Source organism: Macrobrachium nipponense, chromosome 24 (assembly GCF_015104395.2).
Source record: "Macrobrachium nipponense isolate FS-2020 chromosome 24, ASM1510439v2, whole genome shotgun sequence".
NCBI classification, from domain to species: domain Eukaryota; kingdom Metazoa; phylum Arthropoda; class Malacostraca; order Decapoda; family Palaemonidae; genus Macrobrachium; species Macrobrachium nipponense.
In genome coordinates this window covers 74450140-74474784 of record NC_061091.1, presented here as the reverse complement: position 1 = coordinate 74474784, position 24645 = coordinate 74450140, and the positions used below count along the sequence as shown (strand labels likewise).

Below are 24645 nucleotides of genomic sequence, written 5' to 3'. Positions count from 1 at the left end.
TTCGTGCCTCCACTCAAACGCGGTGTCTGAAGGATCTTCAAACAACTTTATCGTTGGTGAAGTCCCTGGGACTACTGGTGAATTTCGAAAAGTCACATCTGATTCCAACCCAATCCATCTTGTATCTGGGGATTCAGATGGATTCAGTGGCTTTTTCGAGCTTTTCCGTCCCAGGAACGTCAGCAGCAATGTTTAGACAAAAGTGACAGCCTTCCTAAGGAAAGATTCGTGCTCGGTGAGGGAATGGATGAGCCTGCTGGGGGACCATTTCCTCGCTGGAGAAGTTTGTTTCCTTGGGGAGACTGCACCTCAGACCGCTACAATTTTTTCTCAAGGAAAATTGGAAAGAAAGCAAGAATCTGGATATGAGCTTAAAAATTTCAAGAGAGGTAAAACATCATTAAAATGGTGGCTAGATCCAGTGAAGTTGTCGGAGGGCGTGTCTCTCAAGCTTCAGAGCCCCGACCTAGTGTTGTTCTCCGACGCGTCCACCACGGGGTGGGGAGCAACATTAGGGGGGAAGAAGTGTCAGGCACCTGGAGAGGGGAACAGGTTGTGTCCTGGGCACATAAACCTAAAGGAAATGGCAGCCATCTTTTTAGCTCTCCAGTTTTACCAAGAAAAAGTCTCTCATCGAATAGTCCAAGTCAACTCAGACAACACACAGCTCTGGCGTACTTGAAGAAGCAGGGAGGAACACAGTCTCGGTCCCTTTTTGCACTGGCAAAGGAGATCTTGCTGTGGGCAAGGGCACTGACGTCACGATCCTTACAAGGTTTGTAGCAGGGAGTAGAGAATGTCCGGGCAGATCTCCTCAGCAGACGAGGTCAACTTCTGCCAACCGAGTGGACTCTGCATCAGGAGGTATGCCAAGAGCTGTGGGGGTTATGGGGACGTCCGCTAGTGGACATCTTTGCGACGTCCAGAACGAAGAGGCTTCCACTGTACTGCTCCCCATAGTACTAGACCCAGCGGCAGTGGCGATAGACGCACTTCTCTGGGACTGGACGGGGATGGACCTGTACGCCTTTCCCCCGTTCAAGATCCTAGGGGAAGTCATGAGGAAGTTTGCGGCCGTCGGAAGGGACGAGAATGACTTGATCGCCCCGTTCTGGCCGGCGAGAGACTGGTTCACAGAGGTCATGGCCTTCGTAGTAGACTTCCCGAGGACGCTTCCAGTAAGGACAGATCTACTCAGACAGCCCCACTTCGAGAGGGTACCACAGAAATCTCTCCGCTCTGAGTCTGACTGCATTCAGACTATCCAAAAGTTGGCCAGAGCGAGAGGCTTTTCTAGTCAGTGGCGAAAGCTATCGCCAGTGCAAGAAGAGCTTCATCCAATGCAGTGTACCAATCGAAGTGGGCAGTCTTCAGGAGTTGGTGCAAGAAGAACGGCATTTCCTCCACCACGACCTCTGTGAGCCAGATTGCTGACTTCCTTTTGTATCTGAGAAGGGATCAAAAACTTGCAGTCTCTACAATCAAGGGGTATAGGAGTGTGCTTTCAGTTGTCTTTAGGCACAGAGGCCTGGATTTGGCGGACAACAGAGACCTTCACGATCTCTTGAGATCTTTGAAACAACGAAGGTTCAACAACCCAGGTTGCCGTCTTGGAACTTGATGTAGTTCTGAAGTTCCTGATGTCCAGTCCATTCGAACCTATGCATACAGCTTCCCTGAAGGATGTTACTAGAAAAGCTATCTTCCTGACTGCTCTGGCGACGGCGAAGAGAGTCAGCGAGGTACAAGCGATTAGCAAATACGTGGGCTTTAAAGGTTATAACGCTGGTTTGTTCCTTGAGCCCAACGTTCCTGGCAAAAAAAATGAAAATCCGTCCAAACCCTTGGCCTAGGACCTTCGAAATTAAAGGGATGGCCGAAATCATTGGGCGTGAGCCAGAGAGAGTTCTGTGCCCTGTCAGGGCTCTAAAATTCTACCTAAAGAAGACTAAGGATTGTAGAGGTCTTTCGGATAACTTGTGGTGTTCGGTAAGGAAGCCAAATTTACCAATGTCGAAGAATGCTTTGGCTTTTTTCTTGAGGGACACCATCAAGGAAGCGCATTCATCCTGTCAAGAAAGTGATATGAAAATGTTGAGGTGAATGGCGCATGAAGTGAGGGCTATTTCTACGTCAGGTAGCCTTCCAAAAGAACATGGCACTTAATGACATCTTGAATGCCACATTTTGGCGTAGTAATTCAGTGCCTCTCACTACCTTCGGGAGGTGAGGACTACATACGAGAACTGTTGCTCTTTGGGCCCATATGTCGCAGCAGACACTATATTGGGTACAGAGAGTAGCACTCTTCCTATCATTTAGGAAATAATATGTTAGTTTGGACTTTTTAATTTTAATATTTCTTTTTATTTTTTATTTTTAGTTTAGTTATTCTTATTTAGGTGTTTAGTTTATTGTGGTCTTGGGTCGGCCGCCTTAGGCGGACTTCTTTTCCATTAGCCTTGTTATACGAAGTTTACCAGATAGGCTAGGTCAGGTGGTAATGGTTTTTGCTTCGCCCTCATAATAGGGTAAAAATGTTTTTGTAACATTGTGGTCATGCACCCGTTGACAAATCATAGCTGGCGAGCGCACCAGCTTATATAGGTCGCTCCTTGCTGGCACCTCCCAGTGAAGCATTAACAGCATTCGGTGTCTAATCAACACCTATAGATCTGTCCACATTGTGGTCACGCTCCCCGTGACAGTTCATTAGAGCGCACCAGCTACACAGGTCACGTCCTTGCTGGCACCTCTAGGAATGCATTACCCAAAAAAATTGGAGGTCTATAATGTAGGATCTAGTTTGTTTTGTGGTCACGCCCCCGTTGACAGATCCTCTAGAACTCAACAGCATCGCAGGTCACTACCTTGCTGGAGTCTCTCCAAAGGTGGATTCAGCTATATATATATCTGGCAGGTAAGGTTCATGAACAAAATGATATTGTTATGATACAATAAAGTTTGTTCATACTTACCTGGCAGATATATATAATCAAAGTGCCCACCCACCTCCTCAAGGAGACAGTGGCACTAGAAATATCTGACAGAAATGGAATGGTTCCTGGACGCCCGCCTCCCAGCGGCGGGAATGGGTACTACCACCTGGCCGACCACTGCGTGTGCCGGGAGTTTTTTGAAATTCTGTCGGACTTCAGGAGATACAGCTATATATATATCTGCCAGGTAAGTATGAACAAACTTTATTGTATCATAACAATATCATATTGTGTTGTAGTTCTACAAAATAAGTCTCGCCATGAAGTGTTTTTGTATTTAAAGCTTAAAAATAATGAAAATTACTTGTCATTTTGTCAATGACTTGTCACTTTGTGTTTATGTTATGCATAATGTGGATAGTTGCCTAATGTGAACATTAGCAGAAAATTGCCTAATGTGAACAGGCAGAAAGTTGACTAATGGTGTACATTAAGCAAGCAGTTTGCATAAAGTTTACAATTTGTTAACATTAGGCCAAACATGGCTGTTGTTCAAATTATGCAGCTTAATTTTGCCCAATGTGAATACGACTGCCTAATCTAAACATATATTATGGTTTAGCGTAGAAATATAAATTAATCCAACAGACACCCACAGGAGGTTACAAGAGAATGCAATAATGGTTAATGTAGAGACAGTTTAAAAGAATTCCACCTTTATTTGAAATAAATACGAACATAATACATAATGCAATATCAGTAAAAGAGAAATAAGTCAATAGATCTTAGGGTTTCAGTTGAGTCCAATCAGAAATTTTTGCATTATCTGCCCAGGTGACAGCGCGAGTTGCATTAAATTTTTTTCTTAGGCAGATGCATCGTCCTGATGTACATTGAGTAGTACATTGACTCTATATATCCTTGCCCACCAGTGGCTCTTGCTGTTGCCGTTCTAATCGATAGGCAGATATCAGGAACCTCTTCAGACTTCATCAGGGGCTGTTTGATTGCACTTAGATCAGATGCTGTAAATTTTAGTCCAAGAATTCCCTCCCAACAACCTACAGTGTAAAGTCCATCTTGTTCCCTGAGGACGACCACTGACAGATTTTTAGGATCTGTTGGACCACGATTGACATCTGGGACTCTCAACGTAGCACACTGACCAATGGATAATGGCTTAAGTGACAGACCCAAAGTTTCGAACAACACTACAGTTACAGTGGTTCGTCATTCATTTCACATTAGGCAAAAATACCCCTAGTCTAATCTGAAAATCATGCGTAATGTTGACAATAGGCAATTTGCCTATTGTCAACATTGTGCAAAACAAATTGCCTAATATGGAGATTAGGCAATTTTTCAGCCTAATGTTCACATTAGGCAATTATCCACATTATGCGTAACATATATAAAAATATGAGGAGACGGACCAAAACCTTCCAAAGATCATTAACCCATTGCAGAACCCCTAATGGAAGACCACATGGTGAAACCTGGGATTTTGGATAGGGAATTTTTAAAACTATAGTAAAATGTACAGGAAATACACCTAACCTAATACAGGCCATTGGTCCTATATTTGAAAACTAGTGAAATATACAGGAATTAAACCTAACCTAATCAAGGCCATTATTTCAGACCAGGAGCCAACCCCACTTAACCCCTTCTTTACCAGCAGTTTGTTTTGGGCTACACAGAGTACCACCATTGAAGACTATTGCATAGTAGTACTGGATACATGACAGTGGTACACACATACTACCAAAATTCCCAGCCTTTCTCTTTTCAGCTTTAGACATCTTATGATTCAGTTTGAAGGGTTTGGAGTAAAACAAACAGTATTGGATGTACTCAGGGAGGTGGTAAGCACTGCCAGGCATATGATGAAGAAAAATAGACATTTGAATATGTATATATTATTTACATACATGCACAGATAACATACATATATATAGATAATAAAAACTAATACTTAGAAACAAGTGTAATCTCTCTGAAAATGATGAAAAAGAGTTACGTGGCAACACTCACTCGTGGTATCAAGTGTGGCAACTCTTGGAAGGGAAGTTAGGGTACATCATTCCGCTATGTGCTTCTGGGCAGTAGTCATGGAATACTTTGTAGGCTCTGATGCTGTTGTTTATTACAATAGTAAGTGAAAATAATATGTAACCAAGAACCCGTTTTTTTTTTTTTCTATGCAAGTATAAACCATTTGTATTTTTGTTTTTTTGTGCTTTCCTCTCCCATCCTCTTTCTCGGGAGATATTTCAATAAAAAGTTCATAAGTGAAGAGGAATGATTATGCTAGCCACGTAAAGTAAGACCCAGTTACTTTTTATTTATTTATTTCATTACTGGTTTGGATTTCTTATGGAATTTGGGAAGAGAACACCCATCTGAGGATTGGTAGATACAGAAGGAGCAAGTTAGAGGTCAGTAGAATATTCAAAAATGATGGAGAAGTTGCTTAGAAGACTGGGATTACATGGGAGGTTAAGCTGGCAGAAAGTATTGAGAACATCTAACCTAATGAAGAGAAAACATGAGGTCAAAACACCACTTATAATAATAATAATAATAATATTGCAGCAGTTAAGTTTTATATGTGTGTGTGTGTGTGTAGCTGTTTTTTTTTATAATTTATACAGTGTTCATTTTGTATTTCACACAGATGGTTTTAGCAACTTACTCCAGATTGTTTTCATTCACAAGTTTGGAATTTGAATGAAAGCTCATTTTCATACAATCAACTTACCTGTCAGATATATACATAGCTAAGACTCCGTCATCCCAGCTATGTATAGTCTGCCAGGTAAGTATGTATGAAACTTTATTGTATCATAACAATATCATTTTGGCAAATTTGTTTGGCTGGATAATTTTTATTGTTCTACAATTTTATGAAAGCAATATCACAGGGAATGTATAATTCTGCTTGTTGTACAGTAGTTTCTTGACTTCAGTAATGACCTCTGCTCCTCCCTTTAGTGTTCAAGTTTTCATTATATTTTTATACAGTGAAGTCATGTATTTTGGGGCACATCTTGAAAGTACAGTATAATTATAATACATTAGGTATTTTATATGTAATCACTTTATTTATTTGCAGCTTACCTGAAACGCCCCTTGATACACCAGAAGACAATGCCTTGTTGCGAACAGAAGACTTACCACAGTTCGATCAGCTTACACCAGAGAAATGTTGGAATGGCATTGGAAAACTGGCGTTGGAATATGAGTCAGGAGTTTGGGCTGTTGAAGAGAGAGCCAGAAGTAAGTATAGAGATTTTTAATATTTGGAAATTCAAGGATAAAATACCTTATATCTTTTCACCACTAAATACTGTATATAATCATCCTTTACCCCAAAATTTTGAAGAAAGGAAAAGGCTATGTAAGTTGCCAAAGAATCAAATTTTGTACATGAACTTTCCTGTCAGATATATACTTAGCTATAGTCTCCGACGTTCTTGACAGAATTTCAAATCTCGCGGCACACGCGACAGGTAGGTCAGGTGGTCTACCTTTCCCGCCGCTGGGTGGCGGGGTGTACGAAACCAATCCCCCTTTTCTTGTCAGATTTTCTCTGTCGGCCAGAACGATAACAACTGTTGTCGTTTCTTTTCGATAGACTTTTCGATTCTCGCTTACCTGGAGATTAATTTGGACCTTTTTTGGTGACGTATTTGCTCTGTTTGGCTTGGCATACGCGTGTTTTGGTGGACCTATTGACTTTGCGCTGGATTTTTCTTGTAGAATGTCTGACTTAGATTCTGTATCCAAAACTCCGGTTTTGTTTTGAGTATGTTTGATTGAGGGATGCAAGGTGAGGTTACCGAAGGCTTCGGTTGACCCTCACACGGTCTGTGTGAAGTGCAGGGGGAATGAGTGTACTTTTAGTAACCCTTGTAAAGAATGCGAGGTTCTGAATGAGGATGAATACAAGGCTTTTCTTCATATATTAGAAAGTTAGAACGAGATAGAGTTCGTAAGGCTTCCTCTAGGAGTTTCTAGTAGGTCGAGAGTGAGTGAAAATAAAAACTAACATTAATGTAGTTTTAGAACCTTCCTCCCAGGTTTCAGCCCCTGCTCCCCGCACCGAAGCCGAAGATTCGTCTCGGAGGCGGCAGCCTTAAAGGCTTCCTTTCAATCTAAGGAAGACAAGACTCGCCTGCTAGAACAGGCCTAGACCTCTTCCAGACTCCCAGTTTCCAGTGGAGGAGGAAAGTCGAAAGCCGCAGGAGGGCTAGGGAGAGCCCCCTCCCCCACCGGTCAGGCGTCCCTCAGCAGATCCTGAAGTTCGCTCCCAGGCTGCCTCGGAACGTGTCAAGAAGGAGATCCTTCGCCAGTGTTTCTCTTCGTCTTCTTCGCCTTCTCCGAAACGCGGTTGGAACTCTACGGATGCGTCGCTCCCGTTGAAGAGAGCTTCGAGGCTCCCTTCAGTCCTTTGCGTCCAGCCCAGAAGACTTTACTGAAGAGGCTTCCTTGGAAGTGAAGAGACCCAGGAGGTCCTGCGATCGCCCGTCTTCTCCCGCTCCCCGCTCTGCGTTTGCTTCAGAGGAAGACCCTGTAGATTCCCACCCGACTCGAGTGCTTGGCGGACTTCCTTAGCCTCGAGATCTCGTAGAAGGAAGGATGTGTCTCTCCCTATCAAGAGATCTAGGCGCTTTTCTTCGAAGGAACGCTCTCCTCGTAGTCTGCGATCTCCTTCTTTTGGGGAAGCTTCGGCTGAGCGTAGGAATTCACGAGAGTGGCACCACTCCCCTGGCTCTCTCTCAGAGGCGTCGGGCGGCCCAAACTTCGGACAGGCGCTCTTTGGATTACGAAGGTTTTTCTCCAGATCGGATTCCTGCCTCCGGTATACGCTCCGCTCCGTCTCTCCGCCTTCCTCTAGAGTACGTTCAAGAGAAGAGAGGCGCTCAGGTCAGAGAAGGCTCATTTCGTCGTCTCCGTCTCGTCGTTCCTCTCCTCGTCTTCTCTGAGAACTAGAGAGCGCCCCTCTGCGAGTAGGCCACTCTTCTCCTTCCTACTACTCTCCTCGAACTTCGGACCCCGTGACTAGTAGGCGCTTTTCTCCTGTAAGTCGCTCCTCTCCTGTAAGACGTCAAGAGTCTAGTAGGAGCCCTGCGCCTGGTAGGCGTCCTTCTCTTGGTAGCAGTTCTCCTGTGGAGAGGGCGCCTTGAGCCTCGACTGCTCGTTCTCCTAGTAGGCGCTCATCGATCTCGAGGCGCCCTACTCCTGACCGTTCTCCTCTCGCTAGGAGTCAAGAACGTCTCAAGCGCCCTGCTTCTGTTAGGCGCTCGGAGCCTTACAGCCATTCTCCGCTTGGTAGGCGTCAAGAGCCTCTTAAGCGCCCTTCTCTGGTAGGGCGCATCGGTGCCTAGCAGCCGCTCTCCGCTTCGTAGGCACCAAGAACCTCTCAAGCGCCCTGCTCCTGACAGGCGCTCGGCGCATAGCAGCGTTTCTCCGCTTGTAGGCGCCAGGATCCTCTCAAGCGCCCTGTTCCTGATAGGCGCTTGGCGCCTAGCAGCCGCTCTCCTCACGATAGCGCCAGGATTCTGTAGGCTCTCTCCCTCTCGTAAGCGCCCTGTTGATAGATTGGTCTTTCAAGGGACAGGAGTCCTACCCCTTCTGCAGTTAAGATTCGTCTTCCTCGAGGAAGGAGTGCGAGTTTAGACAAGACTTTTCGGAAAGGCGCCCTTCGGTTTTGACTCGTCGCTCTCCTGCGCGCCGCTCTCTGTGGATTCGACTCCTCCTTCGAGACATTTGTCTCCAACCTCACGCTATACCCCCGCAAGGAACTCCTCTAAGGATCCTCCTCGCTCTCCTCTTCAAGAAGGCCAGGAAGGTTCTGATGAAGAAACGAGTACATCGGCAGCAGTTTCTTCTTACAAGAAGCTCACAGAGCTTCTTCTTCAGGAGTTTCGGGATTCCCCTACCCTGCTGCTGCTCCTTCTCCGCACTCGTTGTTTCTCCACGTGAAGACAACGAAAGGGTCTTCATGTGTGAGAATGAAACCGACCCTCTCAATGAAGAAAGCGCTCAGGAGTTTCGGATCCTGGATGCGCACCAAAGAGGAAGCGGGAAAACTATGTTCGCTTTCCCTTCGTCGAAGCTTTCCGGACGGACTGGATTTTGGTATGAGACAGGAGAGCCCTTGGGCTGGGTCTCCCGTCCTCAGCCGATGCAGACTTTTCGGCGTTGGTAGATGCCACAAGAAGGTCAGCGCTGAACTCAGCCAAAACAACGTGCCATGAATGAGATGGACCACATCTGAAAGGCATTTTTCAGAGTGTTGGAAGTGTTCAAACTTTCTCGATTGGTCACTCGGAGTCTTAGCCAAGAAGACACAAGGACCAGAGTCTTTTTCTCCTCCGGAAGACTTGCATTGTGTGTTATCCTGTATGGATAAATCAGTGAGGGATGGAGCCAGCAAAATCGCTTCACTGTTTGGGGCGCGCGTCTTGAAGAAAAGATCAGTCTTTTGCTCCTTTTTGACGAAGTCCGTCTCCCATGTGCAGAGATCTTCTTTGCTGTTTTCTCCTCTCTCCGCCACAACTGTTTCCTAAACATCTCATTCAGGACATTTCGAAAGCTCTCTCTGCCAAGGCTACACAGGACCTTCTGGCCCAGTCTGCAAGGAAGCCTCGTCCTTCCTTCCCGACTAAGATGAAAAAGGTGAAGTCTCTCTCTCAGGAACCCTTTTGAGGGGCTTCTACCTCAAGATCCACCTCGTTCAGAGAGGTCGCAACTATAGAAGAGAGGACTTTTCGAAGAAACAATCAAACCCTCCCAAAGTAAGACTCAAGTCCTTCAGACAACGGTGGGCGCCAGGCCTTTTACAGTTTGCAGAAGTCTGGGCCCAGAAAGGCGCAGATTCTTGGACCCTTTCTATCGTGAAGAAGGGGTACCTCATCCCGTTCACTGCGAGGCCTCCCTTGACGACTACGCCAAGGGAGTTGACGGCCAGATACAGGGACCCATCATGAATCAGGCCCTCCAACTAGCAGTAGATCAGATGCTGGAAAAGGAGGCGATCGAAACTAGTGACAGAACATCATTCAGCAGGCTTTTACAACCGCCTTTTCTTAGTTCCGAAATCCTCAGGGGGATGGAGACCGGTGTTGGACGTAAAGGGCCCTAAACTTGCTTTCGTAGAAAAGAAGAAGTTCACGATGGAGACCACTGCTTCGGTGCTAGCAGTATTTCGTCCAGGGGACTGGATGGTGTCCTTGGACTTGCAGGACGCTTACTTCAACGTACCAATCCATCCTTCCTCGAGGAAGTATCTCAGATTCATGATGGGGGGAAGAATTTTCCAATTCAGGGCCCTGTGCTTTGGCCTCTCGACGGCCCCCCAACCAAGTCTTCACGGCGGATCTTGAGAAATGTAGCGCAATGGCTTCATCTCGAAGGGGTGAGGATATCCCTGTACCTCGACGATTGGCTGATAAGGGCCAATTCCAAAGATCGTTGTCTGAAGGACTTAAAGAAAACCCTGGAATTGACGAGTTTGTTTGGCGCTCCTGGTCAATCTCCAGAAGTCAAGCTTTAATACCCGATCAAGAGTGTGTTTATCTGGGGATCCAGATGAACTCTGAGTTTTCGGGCTTTTTCCATCTCAGGAAAGGATAGCCCGGGGACTCGAGAAAGTAACAACCTTCTTAGGGAAAGAAGTATGCACAGTGAGGGAGTGGATGAGTCTGCTGGGGACATCTCCTCACTGGAGCAATTTGTTTCCCTAGGAAGGTTGCACCTGAGACCGCTCCAATTCTTTCTCCATCAGAATTGGAGTCGTCGTTCTCAGGATTTTTGGGACGTTTCTCCCTGTCCATTTTGCACCAAGTCAAGGAGGAACTAGCCATGGTAGGCAGATCCCAACAAGTTTACGCAGGGACTGTCTCTACAATCCCAGAACCCCAACCTGGGAACCATGGAGGTGTCAGGGACCTGGGTGGGGGACCAGGTATCCTGGCACATCAACAGAAAAGAACTGATGGCCGTGTGGTTGCCTCTGAAAGCGTTCGAGTCCAACGTAAGAGGAGCAATTGTGCAGATATACTCGGACAACACCACGGCTCTGGCATACATCAGGAAAACAGGGGGGGACGCATTCCTTCTCCCTGTACGAAACAGCAAGAGACTTTCTTCTGTGGGGGGCCGAAGAAAGGAGGATCAAGCTTCTCACCAGATTCGTACAGGGAGAGAGGAATGTAAGAGCAGATCTCCTCAGCAGGAAAGATCAGGTCCTTCCCCCAGAGTGGACTCTGCACCAAGATGTATGCCAGAGCCTTTGGAAGTTGTGGGGCAGGCCGCACTTAGACCTATTTGCCACTTCAAAGAACAAGAGACTGGATCTTTATTGCTCGGCCATCTCGGATCCAGGGGCAATAGGGATGACGCTCTTCTTCTCGATTGGAAAGAACTCGACGTTTACGCGTTTCCCCCCCCCCCTTCAAGATTCTGGGGATAACTTTAAAAAAGTTCGCAGTCAGATTCCACGAGGATGACATTGATCGCTCCCTTTTGGCCAGCCCAAGAATGGTTCACAGAGGTGCTGGAATGGTTAGGGTGGACATTCCAAGATCGCTCCCTCTAAGGAGCGATCTACTAAGACAGCCCCACTTCGACAGGTACCACAAAAACCTCCCCGCGTTATCAGTCTGACTGGCTTCAGACTGTCCAGAGACTGGTCAGAGCGAAAGGCTTTTCGTCAACAGCTGCTGGAAGGCAATCGCTAGAGCTAGGAGGTCTTCCACCTTACGAGTATACCAGTCGAAGGGTGGAACGTCTTCAGAAGGTGGTGCAAGAGAAATAACGTTTCCTCTTCCAGTATCTCTGTGACCCAGATTGCGGATTTCTTTCTATTCCTGAGACAAGAATGCGGTCTAGTCGTTTCAACTACTAAAGGATATTGCAGTATGTTGGCGACTGTCTTTAGACACAGAGGCCTCAATTTATCGGAGAATAAGACCTGCATGACCTTATTAGGTCATTTGAAACAGTGAAGAAGCAGTCTCCTAATACTCCAAACTGGAATTTAGACGTGGTTCTTCAATTCCTTGGATCATCTAGATTTGAACCCCCTAGTTCAGCCTCGTTCAAAGACCTGACTAAGAAGACGTGTTCTGATGGCTCTAGCTTCCGCCAAGAGGGTGAGTGAGCTTTCAAGCGGTTAATGAAGAAATTGGGGAGTTTAAGGAGGATTCTATGGTTTGCTCTTTCCTCCCTGGGTTTCTAGCAAAGAACGAAAACCCATCAAATCCATGGCCCAGGAACTTCGAGATTCGTGGGTGGGATCTTCACTTGTAGGAGAAGAACCCGAGAGAACTCTTTGTCCAGTGAGAATGGTAAAATACCATTCTCACTTTGGTGCTCCATAAAGGACCCTACTCGACCCTTATCGAAGAACGCGCTGTCCTTCTTCTTAAGAAACCTCATTAAAGAAGCACACGGTTCTTGTAAGGAAGACCATTTTAAGCTTCTTAAGGTGAAAGCCCATGAAGTAAGAGCCATAGCGACTTCTCTTGCTTTCAACAAGAATTAAATGTCCGTGCGGAACCTGATGGAGGCAACTTTCTGGAGATGTCACTCGGTTTTTGCAAACCACTACTTACGTGATGTGAGAATCACTTATGAAAAAATGCTTCGCCCCTTGGGCCCGTACGTATCGGCGGATTCGGTGCTGGGCAGGGAGCTGGAACTCATCCTTTCTAGTTGTATATTTTTTTATTTTTTCCCTTATGTCTTGTGCTTGTTGGTGATGGTTGTCTTAAAGGGAGGCATGGCGGGAGGCATCTCTTTATGCCGTAATACTAAACACCTTTTAGTAGTTTTGGTTAGGTGGTCTGATGAGTGTGGCTCCTTGCGGTAGTAGTGGTTCGGACCTGTTAAGCTAGCGGACGAATTCCCTTTAACAGGATCCGACTGATTCTACCACACAAAGGGATCAGATATTCCAGTGGTAGATCCGAGAGTCTTTCAGCAACAGGTCACATCCTAGCTGTAGCTCTCCAGGCAATGCAGACTCAGAGACAGTATCAATGAAGTCTTCTGCCTGAACAGGTAAGAACCAAGGTTTTTATATCCTACAACACCAGTTGTTTCCATTCTTTCCTTATTGGTTTAGCTGTCTCTTACCCTCCACCAAGGGTGCCAATCAGCTAAGTATATATCTGACAGGAAAGTTCATGACAAAAATGATATTGCAATACACCCCTGAACACCTGAATAAGCCCCTGGTCCTTACCAGCCCGAACCATCATTTGTTAAAATTTTACCAAATCTTTGGTTAAAATAAACTATCAGTTGTTGCCAATCTCCTGGCAAACACCCTCGTTACCTAGTTACCAGCCCACTGCTGATAGCCCTGCCTCACGGGCCGGTCACACCTGCCCTCTCACGTCAATCACTTATCGTTCGCGGTGGAGTACAGATGTATCCACAGCGAACTCCTTTTTGGTCTTGCCCGCCTTCATTTGCACCTTTGATTTGATTGATTTTGGTGATGAATTACGCATCCCTTTGGATTACTGTTGGATTGCTCTTAATACCTTGTCATCAGACATTGATTCTGCAAAGGAAGAAACAACACAAGCTACGACAACGGCTACTGCATTCTCGGCCACGACATCACAGAAAACGACGAAGCGGAAGTTCAACATCGTATCGTCTTTGCCAACAATGCAAGAAAAGGATGAGTACCCTATGACACGATAGTCATTCCTTATGCGTAAATTGTAGCTGTTCAATATAATGTAAAGACCAGATGTTTGGAATGTTCAGGAGTGGTCTTTGGACCAGATGTTAGGGTATCTCAAACGTAGGAAAGGTCTTGTATTAAGAAGTAAGTGTAGGCAGGAAGAGACTAACGTAGATCAGATAAAGACTTAGAGACAGAGCTCTTTAAGAGACTTGAGAGTAGGCTGACATCGAGTATGACATCTCTGTTACGATTTTATGTCAAGATTAAGTGAGGATAGATCGAGCAATAGGGATACTGAAAATACTAATCGTTCTTTTCCAGCTCCCCTGCCTGTTTCCATAAACCGGTGCTGGGGGTTATGGGGATCCGCAAGCCCACAGGGCAGGATCCGCCGTCCCCCCTGGCGCGGAGCAGGCAGTGTTGGCAGCAGATTCCCCTTCCCTCGATGTGTAAGTTCTCAGGATGATAAAAACTTAGGTCAGATATAGACGAGTAGGGATAATAGGCTACATAGTGTTTAGTTTAGAAAGAGAAGTGCAGGCTTCTTCGGGTCGGTTTTCTATTAAAAGTAGTAGTTTATAGAGGCACAGTGTAGAGCATCTTAAGGCTTTTCCTGCTTCGAGTTCTTGCATCAGAAGCTTTTAGGCCATGGTTGGTCTTTCAGATATGCTCCTTCGTCTTTAAGGTTACTTTCCTCTACTTATACGATACGATAATTGTTAATATCAACTAATTCTCCGTTCAATGCATATTGACTTACGATTTTCAGTATGGAGAGAAATCGAATAAAATTAACTACAGTTAGCCTAGTGTTCACGATGATATATCGTATGCATATTCAGTAGCCTAGCCTAAAGTATTCGCAGTACAACATATCGATAGTTATTTTTTATATTGGCTAACGCTGTAGGCTCAAGGCATTCTGACTTCTGATGATTCAGTACAGGTGTAATTGAAAACGAACGAGAATCCGATCGGAGGATAATTAATATGAATGTAATCGAACAGAATGAAGATCGGATTCTGTCCGACTTAAGCATTATAATTGTATTATATGTATCATCATATTAGCGTAGTATAAACACTTAACTCGGCAGTCATTCACGCTGGAATCAGCGGATGACGAATACGGGTTTGCGCAATGCCATCTTGAATGTTTTTGCGTCGCCGTATCCATCTCATTCTCTCCTGATTGCCTAAAATGACTAACGTAACAACACTCTCACTTATGCCAAGTTTGTACAAACGTCTTGAAGGAGACGTGTGTTGAACTATGTTGACATTTAACATAGTCAATGAGGTATCTATCTTGGGGCATATAATCAGATGGCAGATATAAGGAATTCGTATGTATGACGTCTTCATACGTTTAACCGACTAGGTTGCCGTCAGTAATTACTTGCGCTTAATGTCAATTTACAGTTACAAATTATTACCAGTCGTATTATCAAATTACAATGACAACTGAAATTAATATTAGGCCTAATAAAGTTAATTTAATTACCTTTAAATATTATTTTATTACTTTTCAATTAAATTACAATTACACTAGCTTGTCGTCAAACAGCACTATTGTAAGGAGGTGTGGCTTAGACAGACAAGGATGCCGGCTAGTCTGTTTTTGTTTTTTTTTGTTTTTTCCTTGGCTCCAGATTCAACCATATCACTTGGTCTCGGGTAATGTTTTTGTCCCTAGTTAGCATATTAATGAATATCTGGATACTTAACTTATGGAACGAAGTCATACTGTTCGTCTTACGATGTAATTTAAGTCCAAAATTTGACTGATACGTCTCATTGGAAGCTAGTTTTTCCATCGGGTTAGATGGCGTTAAATTTAGGATTCCGTTCGTTTTTCACTCGTTTTCATAGGTATTACGAACCTTACACTTTATATTCTTTATTAATCCTTTGTCTGTGTAAAAAAACAAAAAACACAGTAATGAGCTCTTTCATGCTATTAGTTTTCTTTTACCACGGCTTTGGCGTTTGAATTCATACAAAAGCTCGGGACTTCTGTCCAGGTTGCTGATGCACGTAATTTTTGCGCCTTATTAGCTTCAGCTGCATTTATAACATGAATACAGTAATTACCGTCGCACGCGGATGAATACAATAACGGATGTTGCTATCGGATTCGATTACTGTCATACGCTGATCAATACAATAAAGTGATGTTGTTATAGGAGTCGATCGCATTAACGAAGTTCTCGTTCGGTTGTTCATAGCTGTACGGAGTTATACGAGTATATTATCGTTAAGATAATACCCTTTTAACTTCGAAGAGGGTGCAATTACGGAGGTGGAGATGTTAGAACGATTGTAATTTCTCTCTCTCTCTCTCTCTCTCTCTCTCTCTCTTTCTCTCTCTCTCTACTCTCTCTTCTCTCTCATCTTAGCTTCATTATTCTCTCTTTTCTTCTTTCTTCCTCTCTCTCTCTCTCTACTCTCTCTCTTACCTTTTTCCCTATATCTCTCTCTATCTTAAGACGATTTGTTTTCTCTCTCTCTCTCTCTCTCTCTCCTCCTCTCTCCTTCTCTCTCCTTCTCTCTCTCTTACCTTTTCTGATTTCATATTCTCTCATCCTATTTTCCACGCTCTCCTAACACTGGACTCATTGTGCAACAGAGGTTTTTTCTTCCTGTCACACCTTTTCAAACTTTGTCAATTTCCCTTCAGCGCTGACTGACCTCATAGGTCCCAATACTCGGCCTTTGGCCTAAATTCTATTTTTAAACCCAACAATCTTGCTGTCTGAGTTAGTATTAGAGTAGGGAGCGAATATTAGGAATATGTATAAGGTATTCATGATATGATATATCACGAGAGGATTTTAAGTATTAGGACAGATAGGAAAGAACATGTCTGGGTCTATCTGAGGGTATTCTTCCAAGTGCCAACCAGGCAGAGTACAGACAGGCAGGTACAACACTACAAGAGAGGACATCACTACGATCGACGACACCGTAGCCGATGGACATGGTTGTCTCCTCCGTACATGAGAGGCCTAAGGCCACATGGGAGGTCTTCAGTTTCCCTCCCATACATGAGAGGCCGAGAGCCACATGGGAGGTCTTCAGATTCCTTCCATACATGAGAGGCCGAGAGCCACATGGGAGGTCTTCAGATTCCCTCCATACATGAGAGGCCGAGAGCCACATGGGAGTCTTCAGATTCCCTCCATACATGAGAGGCCGAGAAGCCACATGGGAGGTCTTCAGTTTTTTCCTCTACTCAGGTGAGGCACATAGCCAGCTGAGAGGAAACAGGTTTGTATCCCTCCCGCACTCAATGAGTTTTGACCTTAGGGTAGAGGTGCAGGGAGTTTTTCCCTCCACATATGGGAGGCCTAGAAGGCCACACATGGGAGATTAGTTTGGACGAGTGACAAATGAACTTGAGACTGACCCGCGTACTCAATTATATTGACTGACAATGGTACAGTGGAGGGCCGAGTAGATTTGATTCCCCACCTCCAAATTAATGTTGTTAATCGGGCTTATTCAGGTGTTCAGGGGTGTATTGCAATATGAAGTTTTTATTGTAAAACAATAATTGTAATACCTACCTGAACACCTGAATGATTCCCACCCTCCTCCCTCTCATACAGTTATTGAGTTATGATTGACGTGAGAGGGCAGGTGTGACCGGCCCGTGAGGCAGGGCTATCAGCGGTGGGCTGGTAACTAGGTAACGAGGGTGTTTGCCAGGAGATTGGCAACACTGATAGTTTATTTTAACAAAGATTTGGTAAAATTTTAATAAACAAATGATGGTTCGGGCTGGTAAGTGACCAGGGCTTATTCAGGTGTTCAGGTAGGTATTACAATATTAGTTTTACAATAAAAACTTCATATTGTTGTACATACTTACCTGCAGATATATACGTCTAATGGCCCGCCCAGCCTCCCATCAGGAGACAGGTGGAAGAGAAAATCTGACAGGAAAGGGGGATTGGTACGTACACCCGCCACCCAGCGGCGGGTAAGGTAGACCACCTGACCTACCTGTCGCGTGTGCCACGAGATTTGAAATTCTGTCGGGAACGTCGGAGACTATAGCTAAGTATATATCTGCCAGGTAAGTATGTACATAACTTTATTGTAGTTTAACAATATCATGTTACTACATATTTATCAAACCAGCATGGTATGTAGTGGAACTGTAATTATTTTACATTTATTGATTATGAATGTATATGTATTTTGCTATAGATAGACCATATGTTTAATGGAATTTTAATCATGTATAGTGTACAGACTGACTGAGCTTTGTTTCTGATATAGGAATAACTTTTTATCTTGGGCCGAGATCTCATTCTCAAGGCATTTCTTCTGGTCACCTTAGTCTTAGCTAGGGCAAGTTGTATGGCCTTTCATGTATCTTGGTCTTATCGATCTTTGAGTTTCTAGTAAAATCTCAAAACCTCTGGACTTTGTTAGTGGTATCCAGATAAGACGCTATTTTACCCAGAGTAAACCTTACAGATCTGTCTACAAAGGACCTGACTTCTCAGGCCAGAGCTAGTACTAGCAGGCACAAGGAGTTCTCCAGAAACACATTCTCTTTGTAGCTTTGTGAAGGACACTCAAAGTAGTGTATTGGTCTTCCCGTTGGGAGGATGATCGTCCAGTCTGACCAAGAACTTACAAAATAAGGGGTGTTGCATTTTCCCCAGGCTTTCAGAAAAACTGTTTTTTTATTCAGATAACAAGGGCAAGTATCTGACATAGACAGGCTACTTTAATTTAATTCCTCATTAGATTCCACATTAGGAGTGTTGCCAAAAAATCCTTTTATACCTTTTCCTTAGTACCTACGGTACTGCTCTCATCATGTTATAGATTTTCAAATTTTAACAGATATATCTTCTTTAAGGCTGCCTATTCATTGGTAGTGAATAAACTTTATTTTAGAAATGACTACGTATTTCTATTTTTAATATTTCCACAGATGAGGACACATCATTCCAGAATATCATAGAAGAATTGGACAAGTTAGAGTCTCCTCTGAATACTTCCTGGGGGACAGTCAAAACCCTTTTCACAGTCAAGAATAATGAAATGAATGCCAACATGTACCTTAAAATTCACGAAAGGGCTCGGAAAGCGAGAGCTCACAAATTTATTAGTCGCCTATTTATCAAGCGTGTAAGGTAAGGTACACTTCATTTTCCTAATAGTAGAGGCAGTCCCCATTTATTGGGGGGGTTCCGTTCCGATGGCTTGATGATAAGCTGGCGCCTCTGTTAGGTACGTATCGTACCAATACTCGATGATTGGCGCCGATAACAGGACATAATTGCATTTTGGTGCCAAAAATCACCGATTTTCAGCACTATAGAGAAGCACCATAAAACTGGATCGGGCGTCCCCAAGTTACAGCAGCACCAAATTATGGCATTTCCATCTTACGGTGCTTTTTCAAATTACACTTATCAAGAAGAGTATCTAGTTATGGCTCCGTTGATGGTGCTTACAACAAAAATAGGTATCTAGTTACTGCAGAGTAAATGCCATTAACAGCGCCTATTTATTAATAAGCACTGACTTACAGCGTGCCACTGGAACAGATCCCCCGCCATAAGTCAGGAAACTGCCTACTGATGAAATGTTTTTTGAAAGTAGTGATGATATATTAGATTTTTTTTTTTGCGGACAGTTCAGTTACTACTCACGTGATCCCAAACCTACCCACCTATAGTCCCATAAATGGCATACTAAAAGCCCTCTGCTGCATTTTGTCATCCCATGTGCATTGCTTTCTGTCATTTCTTTCTCTCCATTTTCCTCTTGTTATCACAAAAAGTTTAATAACCACTCTAAGTCTTATTTCTTGAGATCCTATGAATCTATATTGAGTGTAAATGTTGCAGAGTATATATGGAAGGGAAGCAGACTTGAGTGAAACTCAGCAGCGTGTTTGCGTAAATACATGTTTGGAAGCACGCTTGAATGGGATTGAGTTGCCTGCTGAGAAATCAGATCTTCTTGCAACTGTCCTGAAGAAGTTAGAGGACCACAAATCCGAGTTTAAGAAAAAAGTTGTTGTAAGTATTTTTCTGGATTTATTATTTTACCTGTTGTCTTAAAGATTTGTCAAGTGCTTTTAAAGAATGCTTGAGGTTGTTGTTTTTATGATAGTGCAGTTTAAAATTAACTGGCTATGCTTAGAGAGTGTGAAAAATGTTACTCTTGCGTAAAATTCCTTGACCAGCAATGTAGGTGTATTAATTTTAATAAGTAAATTTCAAAAGTAATTACATAGTAGCAAAAGAAGTCAGCCGTTTGCTTTTAAGTTAGCCAGTTGTGTTGAAGGAGTTCAAACTTTTAGCTTTTGGTGAAATAATTTATCTCATGGGTGTTAAGGCAACTTACTCTTGGATTTTTTATGTGATTTTGATTTTAATTAAAAGAATAGTCATGTGAGAAGTTTTCTGCTGCCAAGATGCTTTATTACTGAGTGATTATAGTGAACTGTAATCTTAACCGTTTCATGCATAATAGTATAGGATATTCTACATATCGCAGAATTAATTTACATAAATCTTTTGTTGCAGGAGTCCACAAACAGATTTCTCATATCGAATACAAGATCCATCAATGGTGAGAGACTTTCCTGTTGAATTGCTCGAAAAAATGTGCCAAGACAGGTTAGTATTAACATGAATAATGATTGCTGATTTTAGTGCATGTTTCTAGTTTAAGTAGTTATGATCCGTAGGTCACATGTATCATTACGAAGTGTATACGTACATACATACTTTGGCCTTCCTTGGTCCTACCACTTAAATTCATGTGACCAACAACTATTTTCATATTATTTTGAGTTGGATATTTTTTTCTGTAACATTTTGCTGATTATAAAAATTCATTTTTTATTTCATAGGAGAGTTAACTTGTTAATGCGTAGCTCATTATAATAAGTCACATAGTGCCTTTTTCTTTTTGGATTTTGGTATTAAATCCTGTCTACCAATTCCATTTGGTCTTCCTGAATAAGTACAGTGTATGGGTCACAAAAAAGCCAAGATTACCATCCCATATCTCTCATTCATTTTCTTCCTGTTCTGAAGTTCCAATTTGATCAGGATTATTGCTGCCCAATTTCCTGTTTTCATTTTATCCCTAGTATTTATAAACTGGAAGAATCTTAGCACAACTGATGCCTGGGACCAGGGGCCGCTTCTGAATTAATATCCATTGACTAAGTACACTCAGGGTAACCTGCTTCCTGTAGTGTGCAGTACCTAGCTAAGGTCAGTGGCTCTTGCCATTGCTTATTGGGTTTTTAACCTAGTTGTGTGCTAGGCATCCAAGTTTGAAGCAAGAAACAAACGCAACTCAGAGCCTAAACCCTGGCCATCATCCTGGTGTGCCTCCTTAGCAAGGCCACAATGGATTTAGCTATTTTCTAAAGAGCTGTCAAACTACAAGGCAATATGTGCATACTATATACCTTGAACTAGTAGCCCTAATACAGGTACTACCAGCAGGGCCAGTTGGACTTATTGCTTTTCAGTGTTTTGTAATGAACTGTGGGAATGACCTCTTTTATTTGTCTTTTCTCAAGGTTATAACTATTGGATTTAAAAACCTGAGCTACATCTATAGGGAATTCTGTCGTTTTTATAATATGTGAAGTCTTGCTGGTGTAAAAATGCAAAAAACAGCTTTTTAAATTTTAGACATTAGCTTTTTACTATAAAAGTGTACACTAAAAGTCTGATTCAGATCCAGAAGAGCTGTTATTTCTTTGAAAGATAAAATATATAACTTTGTAACCTTTATATTTTGAAAGTAAAAATGAAATATTGGCAGATGTATTTTCCCAGATTTTAAGCAGACATAACTTGATATATTTAGCATTTGAATTATATATATACTTAATTTATTTACAGGGCAAGATGTCATCAAGGACCATGGGATGTGAGCCTTCACCCAGATGTGTATAAGTGTTTCTAGAATACTGCCCTGATACTGACATCAGACGTAACACTTACCGTGCTCACAACATGAGAGCCTCCAACCACCTCAGTAAGGATGTCAATAATAGTATTCACATAGAAGAAATACGATCTCTCAGGTGAGTAGCATTATACAATATTTCAAATTGTTTTCAACTAATTAGCTGTGTTCATCTAAATATTAAAATATTTTTATGTGTGTATGAGAAAGCCTCATAGTTTCCAGAATTGATGTTTTGTAAAGTTCAGTCACCACAAATCCAGTGGTGATAAAGTATGAAGAGATTGCTAGGTTACTGGGAAATATCACTGCATTATTAAACAGTAGAATTGAAGGAGTTGAGTCACAAATATGGGAATAACTGTAATGGAATGAAACAAGGGGAGTAGAGTACTCCAGTAACAAGACCGAGAGTTGTTGGGACAGGCGTGAGAATGACTCACGACTAAATTTAGCTCAACTTGATATGGTAGTGTGATGAGAATGCATTGAAAATGGATAGATGACAAGGCATGTTTTAAACCTGTAAAGTGATTGGAAGACCTGGAAAGAGGGCAGAACAATTGAAGAGGTTGAAGGCACAAACCTGAGTAAGGAGTGGTAACTTCCTGCTTAAATGGGCAGGTTTCAAAGTTGTGTTGGGATGCGATCCTGACACAATGTGAGGCTGAGTTGAACAATGTAGTACTGTACTTATTTCTTAGAGCTTTACCAGTGGCTGTCCAAGTTTAATCTTCAGGGGAAGTGTAGGGTAGTCATCACCTCACCTTCCTAAGTCTTCCAGCCTCTTTAATGTTCATTCATGTGTCTTCAAGACATAACCCTCCTAGGTTCTTAGTAGTCACACCAAGAGATCACTTGTGTGTAGACAGTGCTGCATTTTTTATATCGTAATCAGCTTGAATGTCCAACCTTAATTAGTTTTTTCATGCAAAACCCATTATCCTAGCATTTGGTTCTGGTCAGTAACTTACTGGGTGACCAAGTTTGAACACCAGGTACTGATGACTTACCTAGGTTTGTTGCCCAGTCATTGCACCTAAACCTGGAGGCAAATAAAAGTAGGAACTCCAGAGAATACCTTCCCAGGTGGAGTCTGGGAAGGCCACACCTAGAGGGTGGGGGACATTCAAAACATTGACCCTGACTACGATTGAGAGGAGAAGAACCACAAAATCTCCATCCTTACATGGAGTTCCCTCATATCCTGTCAAACTGAGGTTTCTCATTCAGTTTCCATGAAAAGGAAGGTTCCTCTGGAGTTGGCACTTGTCCAGTAGTTGATACTACTTTTATCCTTTGAGCAAAAGTTTGCAGAGTCTGGGGACAATCAAAGACACTGATAGGAACTGTTTCAATAATAATTGTTTGAGGTTGATCTGCAAATAGTATTTAGATTCGAGATTTTCTGTTTGGTTGTTCATGTTTGTTTAATGCTTCTAGATTTCAGGTTAAAAGTTTCTTCTTTATATTCATAATTGACTTTATTTGGTAAATGTAGAATTGAGTGTTTTTTAATATTTTTTGTTATTTATCAAATTCTCTTTCTTTTCTTCAGGGGGGATCAAGCTCGGGTTCTTGGGTACGAAAACTTTGCACAGATGTCTATGGAAACAAAGATGGCCAGTAGTGTAGATAATGTTTTTTCCATGATCACCAGTTTGTTGGCAAAAGGTAATGTACTTATAAAAGTAATTATGTCTGGAAAGTATAAGCTTGTTTTATGTGAAACCTCAAATATTGACACGTGAAGTTTTTAGTACCTCCTAAGATATGTTTGATGTTGAGAATAGTATTACCATTAAGGTTGGTACCGTTTTATTAGGTCCGTTTGAACCTTTGTCATGGGTCTCCAAGAATGTGCCATTGAAGTTAGTTTGCAAGAAGACTAAAATTGTGACAGTCTTAATTCTCTTACAAATTTTACCTCAGTTCCAAAGCTTAGCCTAAGTTTTTTGCTATATAGGACTTATTAGTGAATGTGAGAGAGAGATCATTGTATTGGCTTTTGAACTAGAAAAAGATTTCATGTTAGGAATACTACCTTGAGTGGTGTAAAGCCTTATTTCAAAAGATATCATTTGTAAGATGTGGAATTGTGAAAAGAGAAAAGAAGTGAAGTGAAAATGAGCAATATTCATGTACGGTAATTATTATTTTTTTTTTTTACTTTTCAGCAAGAACAGCTCAGGAAGAAGAAATTGCTTCATTACAAGAATTTGCAGGAGCAGGGGCTTTGACACACAGCTTGAAGCTTGGGATGTGCCGTACTGGAGAAGGAAGCAGAAAAGGGTGCTCTTCAAGTAAGATTTCAATTGTGGTTTTTTGACTTATTGATTGTCAGTACCATAAAATCCAGCAATAATGACTTCTTGGAGTTTGGAACACCCTTCACTAGAAGAAGTAATTTTCAGTTTTCAGGTCTGTCTGAGAGTATGATTTTGCTATGATTTAAGACTTTGTAAATTCTACATGCGCTAACTTGGAAAACAATTAAGGAAGAGCTTTAAATTACTCTGTATAAGATTAATAGTTTGAAAAAAGCTTAAATTTAACCTTGTGCATATGGCACTATACTTTGTGAACAGAGATAAACTAGCAACTCAGTTATCGCAACATTATCATGATGGATGCACAATTATGGAGGAAGCTTGAGGTCAGAAATGAAGTAGGTTCTTTTACCCCTTATTCTTACTGATTGCCAAGGAGCGCCTCAGTGGAGTGGTTGATTTGGTGTTTTGCTTCTCACCTCGGTGGTCGCGGGTTCGATTCTCGGCCATTCCATTGAGGAGTGAGAGATGTGTATTTCTGGTGAAAGAAGTTCACTCTCGACGTGGTTCGGAAGTCACGTAAAGCCGTTGGTCCCATTGCTGAATAACCACTGGTTCCATCCAACGTAAAAACACCATAAAAACAAACAAACCCATTTCAGGTTAATTTTGGGAGGTAACTTACAGCATCTTAGCCTGTCGGATAGTAAACGTTTTTATCTAGCAGTCCCAGTAATAGTGGACCCTTTATTGAGAT

General features: G+C 42.6%; 1 pseudogene; it reads left to right on the top strand.

Moving 5' to 3' along the window:
• Positions 1-24645, top strand: part of LOC135205795 (uncharacterized) — a 95554-nt pseudogene that overhangs the window by 7779 nt on the left and 63130 nt on the right.